The sequence below is a fragment of the Phyllobates terribilis genome, unplaced genomic scaffold (genome assembly GCF_046119375.1).
Source record: "Phyllobates terribilis strain yellow unplaced genomic scaffold, ASM4611937v1 Scaffold_1__5_contigs__length_1240528914, whole genome shotgun sequence".
In the NCBI taxonomy this organism is placed as follows: domain Eukaryota; kingdom Metazoa; phylum Chordata; class Amphibia; order Anura; family Dendrobatidae; genus Phyllobates; species Phyllobates terribilis.
In genome coordinates, this window is record NW_027362761.1 from 790,806,284 (window position 1) to 790,821,226 (window position 14,943).

Here is a 14,943-nt window from a genome sequence, read left to right on the forward strand (position 1 = left end):
AGCTTAACAAGACGGTTTGAATGCTCCTTGGAAAAGTGGTGGATGTCACAGTAGCTTAACAAGACTGTTTTAATGCCACTCGGTAGAGACGTAGAGGTCCCAGTAGCTTAACAAGATGGTTTTAATGCCCCTTGGAAAAGTTGTGAAGGTCACAGTAGCTTAACAAGATGGTTTTAATGCCCCTTTGAAAAGTGGTGGAGTCGCAGTAGCTTAACAAGACAGTTTTAATGCCCCTTGGAAAAGTGGTGGAGGTCACAGTAGCTTAACAAGATGGTTTTAATGCCCTTTACAAGAGCCATACAGTACATCATCTTAAAAACGTTTTTCCCATTATTGGGGAGAGGGTCTCCCATAGTCTTTGCTTATGCCTTCCAAGCAAAAGCTGCCAAAAAGTAGGAAGGAGGAATTTGCAATTCCCCTTACAAGAGCCATACAGTACAGCATATTACAAACATTATTCCCATTCATGGGGAGTGGGTCTCCCATAGTCTTTGCTCATGCCTTCCAAGCAAAAGCTGCCAAAAATTAGGACAGAGGAAAAGTGGTGGCAGTCACAGTAGTTTAACAAGACGGTTTTAATGCCCCTTGGAAGAGACGTGGTGGTCACAGTAGCTAAACAAGACGGTTTTAATGCCCCTTGGGAAAGTGGTGGAAGTCACAGTAGCTTAACAAGACGGTTTTAATGCCCCTCGGAAGAGACGTGGAGGTCCCAGTAGCTTAACAAGACGGTTTTAATGCCCCTTCAAAAAGTGGTGGAGGTCACAGTAGCTTAACAAGATGGTTTTAACGCCCCTTGGAAAAGTGGTGGAGGTCACAGGTAGCTTAACAAGACGGTTTTAATGCCCTTTGGAAAAGTGTTGCAGGTCACAGTAGCTTAACAAGACGGTTTTAATGCCCCTCGGAAGAGACGTGGAGTTCCCAGTATCTTAAGAAGATGGTTTTAATGCCCCTTGGAAGAGATGTGGAGGTCACAGTAGCTTAACAAGACATTTTTAATGCCCCTTGGAAAAGTGGTGGAGGTCGCAGTAGCTTAACAAAATGGATTTAATACCCCTTGGAAAAGTGGTGGAGGTAACAGAAGCTTAACAATATGGTTTTAATGCCCCTTGAAAAAGTGGTGGAGGTCACAGTATCTTAACAAGACGGTTTTAATGCCCCTCAGAAGAGACATGAAGTTCCCAGTAGATTAACAAGACAGTTTTAATGCCCCTGGGAAAGGTGGTGGAGGTCGCAGTGGCTTAACAAGACGGTTTTAATGCCCCTTGGAAGAGACGTGAAGGTCCCAGTAGCTTAACAAGACAGTTTTAATGCCCCTCGGAAGAGAAGTGGAGGTTCCAGTAGCTTAACAAGACGGTTTGAATGCCCCTTGGAAGAGACGTGGAGGTCCCAGTAGCTTAACAGGACAGTTTTAATGCCCCTTGGAAAAGTGGTGGAGGTCACAGTAGCTTAACAAGATGGTTTTAATGCCACTCGGAAGAGACGTGGAGGTCCAAATAGCTTAACAAGACGGTTTGAATGCTCCTTGGAAAAGTGGTGGATGTCACAGTAGCTTAACAAGACTGCTTTAATGCCACTCGGTAGAGACGTAGAGGTCCCAGTAGCTTAACAAGATGGTTTTAATGCCCCTTGGAAAAGTTGTGAAGGTCACAGTAGCTTAACAAGATGGTTTTAATGCCCCTTGGAAAAGTTGTGGAGTCGCAGTGGCTTAACAAGACAGTTTTAATGCCCCTTGGAAAAGTGGTGGAGGTCACAGTAGCTTAAGAAGATGGTTTTAATGCCCCTTACAAGAGCCATACAGTACATCATCTTAAAAACATTTTTCCCATTATTGGGGAGAGGGTCTCCCATAGTCTTTGCTTATGCCTTCCAAGCAAAAGCTGCCAAAAAGTAGGAAGGAGGAACTTGCAATTTACCTTACAAGAGCCATACAGTACAGCATATTACAAACATTATTCCCATTCATGGGGAGAGGGTCTCCCATAGTCTTTGCTCATGCCTTCCAAGCAAAAGCTGCCAAAAATTAGGACAGAGGAAAAGTGGTGGCAGTCACAGTAGTTTAACAAGACGGTTTTAATGCCCCTTGGAAGAGACGTGGTGGTCACAGTAGCTAAACAAGACGGTTTTAATGCCCCTTGGGAAAGTGGTGGAAGTCACAGTAGCTTAACAAGATGGTTTTAATGCCCCTTGGAAAAGTGGTGGAGGTCACAGTAGCTTAACAAGACGGTTTTAATGCCCCTCGGAAGAGACGTGGAGGTCCCAGTAGCTTAACAAGACGGTTTTAATGCCCCTTCAAAAAGTGGTGGAGGTCGCAGTAGCTTAACAAGATGGTTTTAACGCCCCTTGGAAAAGTGGTGGAGGTCACAGGTAGCTGAACAAGACGGTTTTAATGCCCTTTGGAAAAGTGGTGCAGGTCACAGTAGCTTAACAAGACGGTTTTAATGCCCCTTGGAAAAGTGGTGGATGTCCCAGTAGCTTAACAAGACGGTTTTAATGCCCCTCGGAAGAGACGTGGAGGTCCCAGTATCTTAAGAAGATGGTTCTAATGCCCCTTGGAAGAGATGTGGAGGTCACAGTAGCTTAACAAGACAGTTTTAATGCCCCTTGGAAAAGTGGTGGAGGTCGCAGTAGCTTAACAAGATGGATTTAATACCCCTTGGAAATGTGGTGGAGGTAACAGAAGCTAAACAATACGGTTTTAATGCCCCTTGAAAAAGTAGTGGAAGTCACAGTAGCTTAACAAGACGGTTTTAATGCCCATCGTAAGAGACATGGAGGTCCCAGTAGCTTAACAAGACGGTTTTAATGCCCCTTGGAAAGGTGGTGGAGGTCACAGTGGCTTAACAAGACGGTTTTAATGCCCCTTGGAAGAGACGTGGAGGTCCCATTAGCTTAACAAGACAGTTTTAATGCCCCTCGGAAGAGAAGTGGAGGTCCCAGTAGCTTAACAAGACGGTTTCAATGCCCCTTGGAAGAGACGTGGAGGTCCCAGTAGCTTAACAGGACGGTTTTAATGCCCCTTGGAAAAGTGGTGGAGGTCACAGTAGCTTAACAAGATGGTTTTAATGCCACTCGGAAGAGACGTGGAGGTCCAAATAGCTTAACAAGACGGTTTGAATGCACCTTGGAAAAGTGGTGGATGTCACAGTAGCTTAACAGGACGGTTTTAATGCCCCTCGGTAGAGACGTAGAGGTCTCAGTAGCTTAACAAGATGGTTTTAATGCCCCTTGGAAAAGTGGTGGAGTCGCAGTAGCTTAACAAGACAGTTTTAATGCCCCTTGGAAAAGTGGTGGAGGTCACATTAGCTTAACAACACGGTTTTAATGCCCCTTACAAGAGCCATACAGTACATCATCTTAAAAACATTTTTACCATTATTGGGGAGAGGGTCTCCCATAGTCTTTGCTTATGCCTTCCAAGCAAAAGCTGCCAAAAAGAAGAACGGAGGAACTTGCAATTCCCCTTACAAGAGCCATGCAGTACAGCATATTACAAACATTATTCCCATTCATGGGGAGTGGGTCTCCCATAGTCTTTACTTATGCCTTCCATGCAAAAGATGCCAAAAATTTGGACAGAGGAAAAGTGGTGGCGGTCACAGTAGTTTAACAAGACGGTTTTAATGCCCCTTGGAAGAGACGTGGAGGTCACAGTAGCTAAACAAGACGGTTTTAATGCCCCTTGGGAAAGTGGTGGAAGTCACAGTAGCTTAACAAGATGGTTTTAATGCCCCTTGGAAAAGTGGTGGAGGTCACAGTAGCTTAACAAAACGGTTTTAATGCCCCTCGGAAGAGACGTGGAGGTCCCAGTAGCTTAACAAGACGGTTTTAATGCCCCTTCGAAAAGTGGTGGAGGTCACAGTAGCTTAACAAGATGGTTTTAATGCCCCTTGGAAAAGTGGTGGAGGTCGCAGTAGCTTAACAAGATGGTTTTAACGCCCCTTGGAAAAGTGGTGGAGGTCACAGGTAGCTTAACAAGACGTTTTTAATGCCCTTTGGAAAAGTGGTGCAGGTCACAGTAGCTTAACAAGATGGTTTTAATGCCCCTTGAAAAAGTGGTGGATGTCCCAGTATCTTAAGAAGACGGTTTTAATGCCCCTCGGAAGAGACGTGGAGGTCCCAGTATCTTAAGAAGACGGTTTTAATGCCCCTTGGAAGAGATGTGGAGGTCACAGTAGCTTAACAAGACAGTTTTAATGCCCCTTGGAAAAGAGGTGGAGGTCGCAGTAGCTTAACAAGATGGATTTAATACCCCTTGGAAATGTGGTGGAGGTAACAGAAGCTAAACAATACGGTTTTAATGCCCCTTGAAAAAGTAGTGGAGGTCACAGTAGCTTAACAAGACGGTTTTAATGCCCCTCGGAAGAGACATGGAGGTCCCAGCAGCTTAACAAGACGGTTTTAATGCCCCTCAGAAGAGACGTCGAGATCCCAGTAGCTTAACAAGATGGTTTGAATGCCCCTCGGAAGAGACGTGGAGGTCACAGAAGATTAACAAGACGGTTTTAATGCCCCATGGAAAAGTGGTGGAGGTCGCAGTAGCTTAATAAGACGGTTTTATCGCCCCTTGAAAAAGTGGTGGAGGTCACAGTAGCTTAACAAGACGGTTTTAATGCCCTTTGGAAAAGTGGTGCAGGTCACAGTAGCTTAACAAGAAGGTTTTAATGCCCCTTGGAAAAGTGTTGGATGTCCCAGTAGCTTAACAAGACGGTTTTACTGCCCCTCGGAAGAGACTTGGAGGTCCCAGTAGCTTAAGAAGACGGTTTTAATGCACCTTGGAAGGGATGTTGTGGTCACAGTAGCTTAACAAGACAGTTTTAATGCCCCTTGGAAAAGTGGTGGAGGTCGCAGTAGCTTAACAAAATGGATTTAATACCCCTTGGAAAAGTGGTGGAGGTAACAGAAGCTTAACAATATGGTTTTAATGCCCCTTGAAAAAGTGGTGGAGGTCACAGTAGCTTAACAAGACAGTTTTAATGCCCCTCGGAAGAGACATGGAGGTTCCAGTAGCTTAACAAGATGGTTTTAATGCCCCTTGGAAAAGTGGTGGAGTCGCAGTAGCTTAACAAGACAGTTTTAATGCCCCTTGGAAAGGTGGTGGAGGTCGCAGTGGCTTAACAAGACGGTTTTAATGCCCCTTGGAAGAGACGTGGAGGTCCCAGTAGCTTAACAAGACAGTTTTAATGCCCCTCGGAAGAGAAGTGGAGGTTCCAGTAGCTTAACAAGACAGTTTGAATGCCCCTTGGAAGAGACGTGGAGGTCCCAGTAGCTTAACAGGACAGTTTTAATGCCCCTTGGAAAAGTGGTGGAGGTCACAGAAGCTTAACAAGATTTTTTTAGTGCCACTCGGAAGAGACGTGGAGGTCCAACTAGCTTAGCAAGACGGTTTGAATGCTCCTTGGAAAAGTGGTGGATGTCACAGTAGCTTAACAAGACTGTTTTAATGCCACTCGGTAGAGACGTAGAGGTCCCAGTAGCTTAACAAGATGGTTTTAATGCCCCTTGGAAAAGTTGTGAAGGTCACAGTAGCTTAACAAGATGGTTTTAATGCCCCTTGGAAAAGTGGTGGAGTCGCAGTAGCTTAACAAGACAGTTTTAATGCCCCTTGGAAAAGTGGTGGAGGTCACATTAGCTTAACAAGATGGTTTTAATGCCACTCGGAAGAGATGTGGAGGTCCAAATAGCTTAACAAGACGGTTTGAATGCACCTTGGAAAAGTGGTGGAGGTCACATTAGCTTAACAAGACGGTTTTAATGCCCCTAGGTAGAGACGTGGAGGTCCCAGTAGCTTAACAGGACGGTTTTAATGCCCCTTGGAAAAGTGGTGGAGGTCACAGTAGCTTAACAAGATGGTTTTAATGCCACTCGGAAGAGACGTGGAGGTCCAAATAGCTTAACAAGATGGTTTGAATGCACCTTGGAAAAGTGGTGGATGTCACAGTAGCTTAACAGGACGGATTTAATGCCCCTCGGTAGGGACGTAGAGGTCTCAGTAGCTTAACAAGATGGTTTTAATGCCCCTTGGAAAAGTGGTGGAGTCGCAGTAGCTTAACAAGACAGTTTTAATGCCCCTTGGAAAAGTGGTGGAGGTCACATTAGCTTAACAAGACGGTTTTAATGCCCCTTACAAGAGCCATACAGTACATCATCTTAAAAACATTTTTACCATTATTGGGGAGAGGGTCTCCCATAGTTTTTGCTTATGCCTTCCAAGCAAAAGCTGCCAAAAAGAAGAACGGAGGAACTTGCAATTCCCCTTACAAGAGCCATGCAGTACAGCATATTACAAACATTATTCCCATTCATGGGGAGTGGGTCTCCCATAGTCTTTACTTATGCCTTCCATGCAAAAGCTGCCAAAAATTAGGACAGAGGAAAAGTGGTGGCGGTCACAGTAGTTTAACAAGACGGTTTTAATGCCCCTTGGAAGAGACGTGGAGGTCACAGTAGCTAAACAAGACGGTTTTAATGCCCCTTGGGAAAGTGATGGAAGTCACAGTAGCTTAACAAGATGGTTTTAATGCCCCTTGGAAAAGTGGTGGAGGTCACAGTAGCTTAACAAAACGGTTTTAATGCCCCTCGGAAGAGACGTGGAGGTCCCAGTAGCTTAACAAGACGGTTTTAATGCCCCTTCGAAAAGTGGTGGAGGTCACAGTAGCTTAACAAGATGGTTTTAATGCCCCTTGGAAAAGTTGTGGAGGTCGCAGTAGCTTAACAAGATGGTTTTAACGCCCCTTGGAAAAGTGGTGGAGGTCACAGGTAGCTTAACAAGACGTTTTTAATGCCCTTTGGAAAAGTGGTGCAGGTCACAGTAGCTTAACAAGATGGTTTTAATGCCCCTTGAAAAAGTGATGGATGTCCCAGTATCTTAAGAAGACGGTTTTAATGCCCCTCGGAAGAGACGTGGAGGTCCCAGGATATTAAGAAGACGGTTTTAATGCCCCTTGGAAGATATGTGGAGGTCACAGTAGCTTAACAAGACAGTTTTAATGCCCCTTGGAAAAGAGGTGGAGGTCGCAGTAGCTTAACAAGATGGATTTAATACCCCTTGGAAATGTGGTGGAGGCAACAGAAGCTAAACAATACGGTTTTAATGCCCCTTGAAAAAGTAGTGGAGGTCACAGTCGCTTAACAAGACGGTTTTAATGCCCCTCGGAAGAGACATGGAGGTCCCAGCAGCTTAACAAGATGGTTTGAATGCCCCTCAGAAGAGACGTCGAGATCCCAGTAGCTTAACAAGATGGTTTGAATGCCCCTCGGAAGAGACGTGGAGGTCACAGAAGATTAACAAGACGGTTTTAATGCACCTTGGAAGAGATGTGGAGGTCACAGTAGCTTAACAAGTCAGTTTTAATGCCCCTTGGAAAAGTGGTGGAGGTCGCAGTAGCTTAACAAAATAGATTTAATACCCCTTGGAAAAGTGGTGGAGGTAACAGAAGCTTAACAATATGGTTTTAATGCCCCTTGAAAAAGTGGTGGAGGTCACAGTAGCTTAAAAAGACAGTTTAAATGCCCCTCGGAAGAGACATGGAGGTTCCAGTAGCTTTACAAGAAGGTTTTAATGCCCCTTGGAAAGGTGGTGAAGGTCACAGTGGCTTAACAAGATGGTTTTAATGCCCCTTCGAAGAGACGTGGAGGTCCCAGTAGCTTAAGAAGACAGTTTTAATGCCCCTCGGAAGAGAAGTGGAGGTCCCAGTAGCTTAACAAGACGGTTCGAATGCCCCTTGGAAGAGACGTGGAGGTCCCAGTAGCTTAACAGGACGGTTTTAATGCCCCTTGGAAAAGTGGTGGAGGTCACAGTAGCTTAACAAGATGGTTTTAATGCCACTCGGAAGAGACGTGGAGGTCCAAATAGCTTAACAAGACGGTTTGAATGCTCCTTGGAAAAGTGATGGATGTCACAGAAGCTTAACAAGACGGTTTTAATGCCACTCGGTAGAGACGTAGAGGTCCCAGTAGCTTAACAAGATGGTTTTAATGCCCCTTGGAAAAGTTGTGAAGATCACAGTAGCTTAACAAGATGGTTTTAATGCCCCTTGGAAAAGTGGTGGAGGTCACAGTAGCTTAACAAGATGGTTTTAATGCCCCTTAAAAGAGCCATACAGTACATCATCTTAAAAACATTTTTCCCATTATTGGGGAGAGGGTCTCCCATAGTCTTTGCTTATGCTTTCCAAGCAAAAGCTGCCAAGAAGTAGGAAGGAGGAACTTGCAATTCCCCTTACAAGAGCCATACAGTACAGCATTTTACAAACATTATTCCCATTCATGGGGAGTGGGTCTCCCATAGTCTTTGCTCATTTCTTCCACGCAAAAGCTGTAAAAATTAGGACAGAGGAAAAGTGGTGGCAGTCACAGTAGTTTAAGAAGACGGTTTTAATGCCCCTTGGAAGAGACGTGGAGGTCACAGTAGCTAAACAATACGGTTTTAATGCCCCTTGGGAAAGTGGTGGAAGTCGCAGTAGCTTAAGAAGATGGTTTTAATGCCCCTTGGAAAAGTGGTGGAAGTCACAGTAGCTGAACAAGACGGTTTTAATGCCCCTCGGAAGAGACGTGGAGGTCCCAGTAGCTTAACAAGACAGTTTTAATGCCCCTTCGAAAAGTGGTGGAGGTCACAGTAGCTTAACAAGATGGTTTTAATGCCCCTTGGAAAAGTGGTGGAGGTCGCAGTAGCTTAACAAAATGGTTTTAACGCCCCTTGGAAAAGTGGTGGAGGTCACAGGTAGCTTAACAAGACGGTTTTAATGCACTTTGGAAAAGTGGTGTAGGTCACAGTAGCTTAACAAGACGGTTTTAATGCCCCTTGGAAAAGTGGTGGATGTCCCAGTAGCTTAACAAGACGGTTTTACTGCCCCTCGGAAGAGACGTGGAGGTCCCAGTATCTTAAGAAGATGGTTCTAATGCCCCTTGGAAGAGATGTGGAGGTCACAGTAGCTTAACAAGACGGTTTTAATGCCCCTTGGAAAAGTGGTGGAGGTTGCAGTAGCTTAACAAGATGGATTTAATACCCCTTGGAAATGTGGTGGAGGTAACAGAAGCTAAACAATACGGTTTTAATGCCCCTTGAAAAAGTAGTGGAGGTCACAGTAGCTTAACAAGACGGTTTTAATGCACATCGGAAGAGACATGGAGGTCCCAGTAGCTTAACAAGACGGTTTTAATGCCCCTTGGAAAGGTGGTTGAGGTCACAGTGGCTTAACAAGACGGTTTTAATGCCCCTTGGAAGAGACGTGGAGGTCCCAGTAGCTTAACAAGACAGTTTTAATGCCCCTCGGAAGAGAAGTGGAGGTCCCAGTAGCTTAACAAGACGGTTTCAATGCCCCTTGGAAAAGACGTGGAGGTCCCAGTAGCTTAACAGGACGGTCTTAATGCCCCTTGGAAAAGTGGTGGAGGTGACGATAGCTTAACAAGATGGTTTTAATGCCACTCGGAAGAGACATGGAAGTCCAAATAGCTTAACAAGACGGTTTGAATGCACCTTGGAAAAGTGGTGGATGTCACAGTAGCTTAACAGGACGGTTTTAATGCCCCTCGGTAGAGACGTAGAGGTCTCAGTAGCTTAACAAGATGGTTTTAATGCCCCTTGGAAAAGTGGTGGAGTCGCAGTAGCTTAACAAGACAGTTTTAATGCCCCTTGGAAAAGTGGTGGAGGTCACATTAGCTTAACAACACAGTTTTAATGCCCCTTACAAGAGCCATACAGTACATCATCTTAAAAACATTTTTACCATTATTGGGGAGAGGGTCTCCCATAGTCTTTGCTTATGCCTTCCAAGCAAAAGCTGCCAAAAAGAAGAACGGAGGAACTTGCAATTCCCCTTACAAGAGCCATGCAGTACAGCATATTACAAACATTATTCCCATTCATGGGGAGTGGGTCTCCCATAGTCTTTACTTATGCCTTCCATGCAAAAGATGCCAAAAATTAGGACAGAGGAAAAGTGGTGGCGGTCACAGTAGTTTAACAAGACGGTTTTAATGCCCCTTGGAAGAGACGTGGAGGTCACAGTAGCTAAGCAAGACGGTTTTAATGCCCCTTGGGAAAGTGGTGGAAGTCACAGTAGCTTAACAAGATGGTTTTAGTGCCCCTTGGAAAAGTGGTGGAGGTCACAGTAGCTTAACAAAACGGTTTTAATGCCCCTCGGAAGAGACGTGGAGGTCCCAGTAGCTTAACAAGACGGTTTTAATGCCCCTTCGAAAAGTGGTGGAGGTCACAGTAGCTTAACAAGATGGTTTTAATGCCCCTTGGAAAAGTGGTGGAGGTCGCAGTAGCTTAACAAGATGGTTTTAACGCCCCTTGGAAAAGTGGTGGAGGTCACAGGTAGCTTAACAAGACGTTTTTAATTCCCTTTGAAAAAGTGGTGCAGGTCACAGTAGCTTAACAAGATGGTTTTAATGCCCCTTGAAAAAGTGGTGGATGTCCCAGTATCTTAAGAAGACGGTTTTAATGCCCCTTGGAAGAGATGTGGAGGTCACAGTAGCTTAACAAGACAGTTTTAATGCCCCTTGGAAAAGAGGTGGAGGTCGCAGTAGCTTAACAAGATGGATTTAATACCCCTTGGAAATGTGGTGGAGGTAACAGAAGCTAAACAATACGGTTTTAATGCCCCTTGAAAAAGTAGTGGAGGTCACAGTAGCTTAACAAGACGGTTTTAATGCCCCTCGGAAGAGACATGGAGGTCCCAGCAGCTTAACAAGACGGTTTTAATGCCCCTCAGAAGAGACGTCGAGATCCCAGTAGCTTAACAAGACGGTTTGAATGCCCCTCGGAAGAGACGTGGAGGTCACAGAAGATTAACAAAACGGTTTTAATGCCCCATGGAAAAGTGGTGGAGGTCGCAGTAGCTTAACAAGACGGTTTTATCGCCCCTTGAAAAAGTGGTGGAGGTCACAGTAGCTTAACAAGACGGTTTTAATGCCCTTTGGAAAAGTGGTGCAGGTCACAGTAGCTTAACAAGAAGGTTTTAATGCCCCTTGGAAAAGTGGTGGATGTCCCAGTAGCTTAACAAGACGGTTTTACTCCCCCTCGGAAGAGACTTGGAGGTCCCAGTAGCTTAAGAAGACGGTTTTAATGCACCTTGGAAGAGATGTGGAGGTCACAGTAGCTTAACAAGACAGTTTTAATGCCCCTTGGAAAAGTGGTGGAGGTCGCAGTAGCTTAACAAAATGGATTTAATACTCCTTGGAAAAGTGGTGGAGGTAACAGAAGCTTAACAATATGGTTTTAATGCCCCTTGAAAAAGTGGTGGAGGTCACAGTAGCTTAACAAGACAGTTTTAATGCCCCTCGGAAGAGACATGTAGGTTCCAGCAGCTTAACAAGAAGGTTTTAATGCCCCTTGGAAAGGTGATGGAGGTCACAGTGGCTTAACAAGACGGTTTGAATGCCCCTTGGAAGAGACGTGGAGGTCCCAGTAGCTTAACAGGATGGTTTTAATGCCCCTTGGAAAAGTGGTGGATGTCACAGTAGCTTAACAAGACTGTTTTAATGCCACTCGGTAGAGACGTAGAGGTCCCAGAAGCTTAACAAGATGGTTTTAATGCCCTTTGGAAAAGTTGTGAAGGTCACCGTAGCTTAAAAAGATGGTTTTAATGCCCCTTGGAAAAGTGGTGGAGTCGCAGTAGCTTAACAAGACAGTTTTAATGCCCCTTGGAAAGGTGGTGGAGGTCGCAGTGGCTTAACAAGACGGTTTTAATGCCTCTTGGAAGAGACGTGGAGGTCCCAGTAGCTTAACAAGACAGTTTTAATGCCCCTCGGAAGAGAAGTGGAGGTTCCAGTAGCTTAACAAGACGGTTTGAATGCCCCTTGGAAGAGACGTGGAGGTCCCAGTAGCTTAACAGGACAGTTTTAATGCCCCTTGGAAAAGTGGTGGAGGTCACAGTAGCTTAACAAGATTTTTTTAATGCCACTCGGAAGAAACGTGGAGGTCCAAATAGCTTAACAAGACGGTTTGAATGCTCCTTGGAAAAGTGGTGGATGTCACAGTAGCTTAACAAGACTGTTTTAATGCCACTCGGTAGAGATGTAGAGGTCCCAGTAGCTTAACAAGATGGTTTTAATGCCCCTTGGAAAAGTTGTGAAGGTCACAGTAGCTTAACAAGATGGTTTTAATGCCCCTTGGAAAAGTGGTGGAGTCGCAGTAGCTTAACAAGACAGTTTTAATGCCCCTTGGAAAAGTGGTGGAGGTCACAGTAGCTTAACAAGATGGTTTTAATGCCCCTTACAAGAGCCATACAGTACATCATCTTAAAAACATTTTTCCCATTATTGGGGAGAGGGTCTCCCATAGTCTTTGCTTATGCTTTCCAAGCAAAAGCTGCCAAGAAGTAGGAAGGAGGAACTTGCAATTCCCCTTACAAGAGCCATACAGTACAGCATATTACAAACATTATTCCCATTCATGGGGAGTGGGTCTCCCATAGTCTTTGCTCATTTCTTCCACGCAAAAGCTGCCAAAAATTAGGACAGAGGAAAAGTGGTGGCAGTCACAGTAGTTTAAGAAAACGGTTTTAATGCCCCTTGGGAAAGTGGTGGAAGTCACAGTAGCTTAACAAGATGGTTTTAATGCCCCTTGGAAAAGTGGTGGAGGTCACAGTAGCTTAACAAAACGGTTTTAATGCCCCTCGGAAGAGACGTGGAGGTCCCAGTAGCTTAACAAGACGGTTTTAATGCCCCTTCGAAAAGTGGTGGAGGTCGCAGAAGCTTAACAAGACGTTTTTAATGCCCTTTGGAAAAGTGGTGCAGGTCACAGTAGCTTAACAAGATGGTTTTAATGCCCCTTGAAAAAGTGGTGGATGTCCCAGTATCTTAAGAAGACGATTTTAATGCCCCTCGGAAGAGACGTGGAGGTCCCAGTATCTTAAGAAGACGGTTTTAATGCCCCTTGGAAGAGATGTGGAGGTCACAGTAGCTTAACAAGACAGTTTTAATGTCCCTTGGAAAAGAGGTGGAGGTCGCAGTAGCTTAACAAAATGGATTTAATACCCCTTGGAAATGTGGTGGAGGTAACAGAAGCTAAACAATACGGTTTTAATGCCCCTTGAAAAAGTAGTGGAGGTCACAGTAGCTTAACAAGGTGGTTTTAATGCCCCTCGGAAGAGACATGGAGGTCCCAGCAGCTTAACAAGACGGTTTTAATGCCCCTCAGAAGAGACGTCGAGATCCCAGTAGCTTAACAAGATGGTTTGAGTGCCCCTCGGAAGAGACGTGGAGGTCACAGAAGATTAACAAAACGGTTTTAATGCCCCATGGAAAAGTGATGGAGGTCGCAGTAGCTTAACAAGACGGTTTTATCGCCCCTTGAAAAAGTGGTGGAGGTCACAGTAGCTTAACAAGACGGTTTTAATGCCCTTTGGAAAAGTGGTGCAGGTCACAGTATCTTAACAAGAAGGTTTTAATGCCCCTTGGAAAAGTGGTGGATGTCCCAGTAGCTTAACAAGACGGTTTTACTGCCCCTCGGAAGAGACTTGGAGGTCCCAGTAGCTTAAGAAGACGGTTTTAATGCACCTTGGAAGAGATGTGGAGGTCACAGTAGCTTAACAAGACAGTTTTAATGCCCCTTGGAAAAGTGGTGGAGGTCGCAGTAGCTTAACAAAATGGATTTAATACCCCTTGGAAAAGTGGTGGAGGTAACAGAAGCTTAACAATATGGTTTTAATGCCCCTTGAAAAAGTGGTGGAGGTCACAGTAGCTTAACAAGACAGTTTTAATGCCCCTCGGAAGAGACATGGAGGTTCCAGTAGCTTAACAAGAAGGTTTTAATGCCCCTTGGAAAGGTGATGGAGGTCACAGTGGCTTAACAAGACGGTTTTAATGCCCCTTCGAAGAGACGTGGAGGTCCCAGTAGCTTAAGAAGACAGTTTTAATGCCCCTCGGAAGAGAAGTGGAGGTCCCAGTAGCTTAACAAGACAGTTTGAATGCCCCTTGGAAGAGACGTGGAGGTCCCAGTAGCTCAACAGGACGGTTTTAATGCCCCTTGGAAAAGTGGTGGAGGTCACATTAGCATAACAAGATGGTTTTAATGCCACTCGGAAGAGACGTGGAGGTCCAAATAGCTTAACAAGACGGTTTGAATGCTCCTTGGAAAAGTGGTGGATGTCACAGTAGCTTAACAAGACTGTTTTAATGCCACTCAGTAGAGACGTAGAGGTCCCAGTAGCTTAACAAGATGGTTTTAATGCCCTTTGGAAAAGTTGTGAAGGTCACAGTAGCTTAACAAGATGGTTTTAATGCCCCTTGGAAAAGTGGTGGAGTCGCAGTAGCTTAACAAGACAGTTTTAATGCCCCTTGGAAAGGTGGTGGAGGTCGCAGTGGCTTAACAAGACGGTTTTAATGCCCCTTGGAAGAGACGTGGAGGTCCCAGTAGCTTAACAAGACAGTTTTAATGCCCCTCGGAAGAGAAGTGGAGGTTCCAGTAGCTTAACAAGACGGTTTGAATGCCCCTTGGAAGAGACGTGGAGGTCCCAGTAGCTTAACAGGACAGTTTTAATGCCCCTTGGAAAAGTGGTGGAGGTCACAGTAGCTTAACAAGATTTTTTTAATGCCACTCGGAAGAGACGTGGAGGTCCAAATAGCTTAACAAGACGGTTTGAATGCTCCTTGTAAAAGTGGTGGATGTCACAGTAGCTTAACAAGACTGTTTTAATGCCACTCGGTAGAGACGTAGAGGTCCCAGTAGCTTAACAAGATGGTTTTAATGCCCCTTGGAAAAGTTGTGAAGGTCACAGTAGCTTAACAAGATGGTTTTAATGCCCCTTGGAAAAGTGGTGGAGTCGCAGTAGCTTAACATGACAGTTTTAATGCCCCTTGGAAAAGTGGTGGAGGTCACAGTAGCTTAACAAGATGGTTTTAATGCCCCTTACAAGAGCCATACAGTACATCATCTTAAAAACATTTTTCCCATTATTGGGGAGAGGGTCTCCCATAGTCTTTGCTTATGCTTTCCAA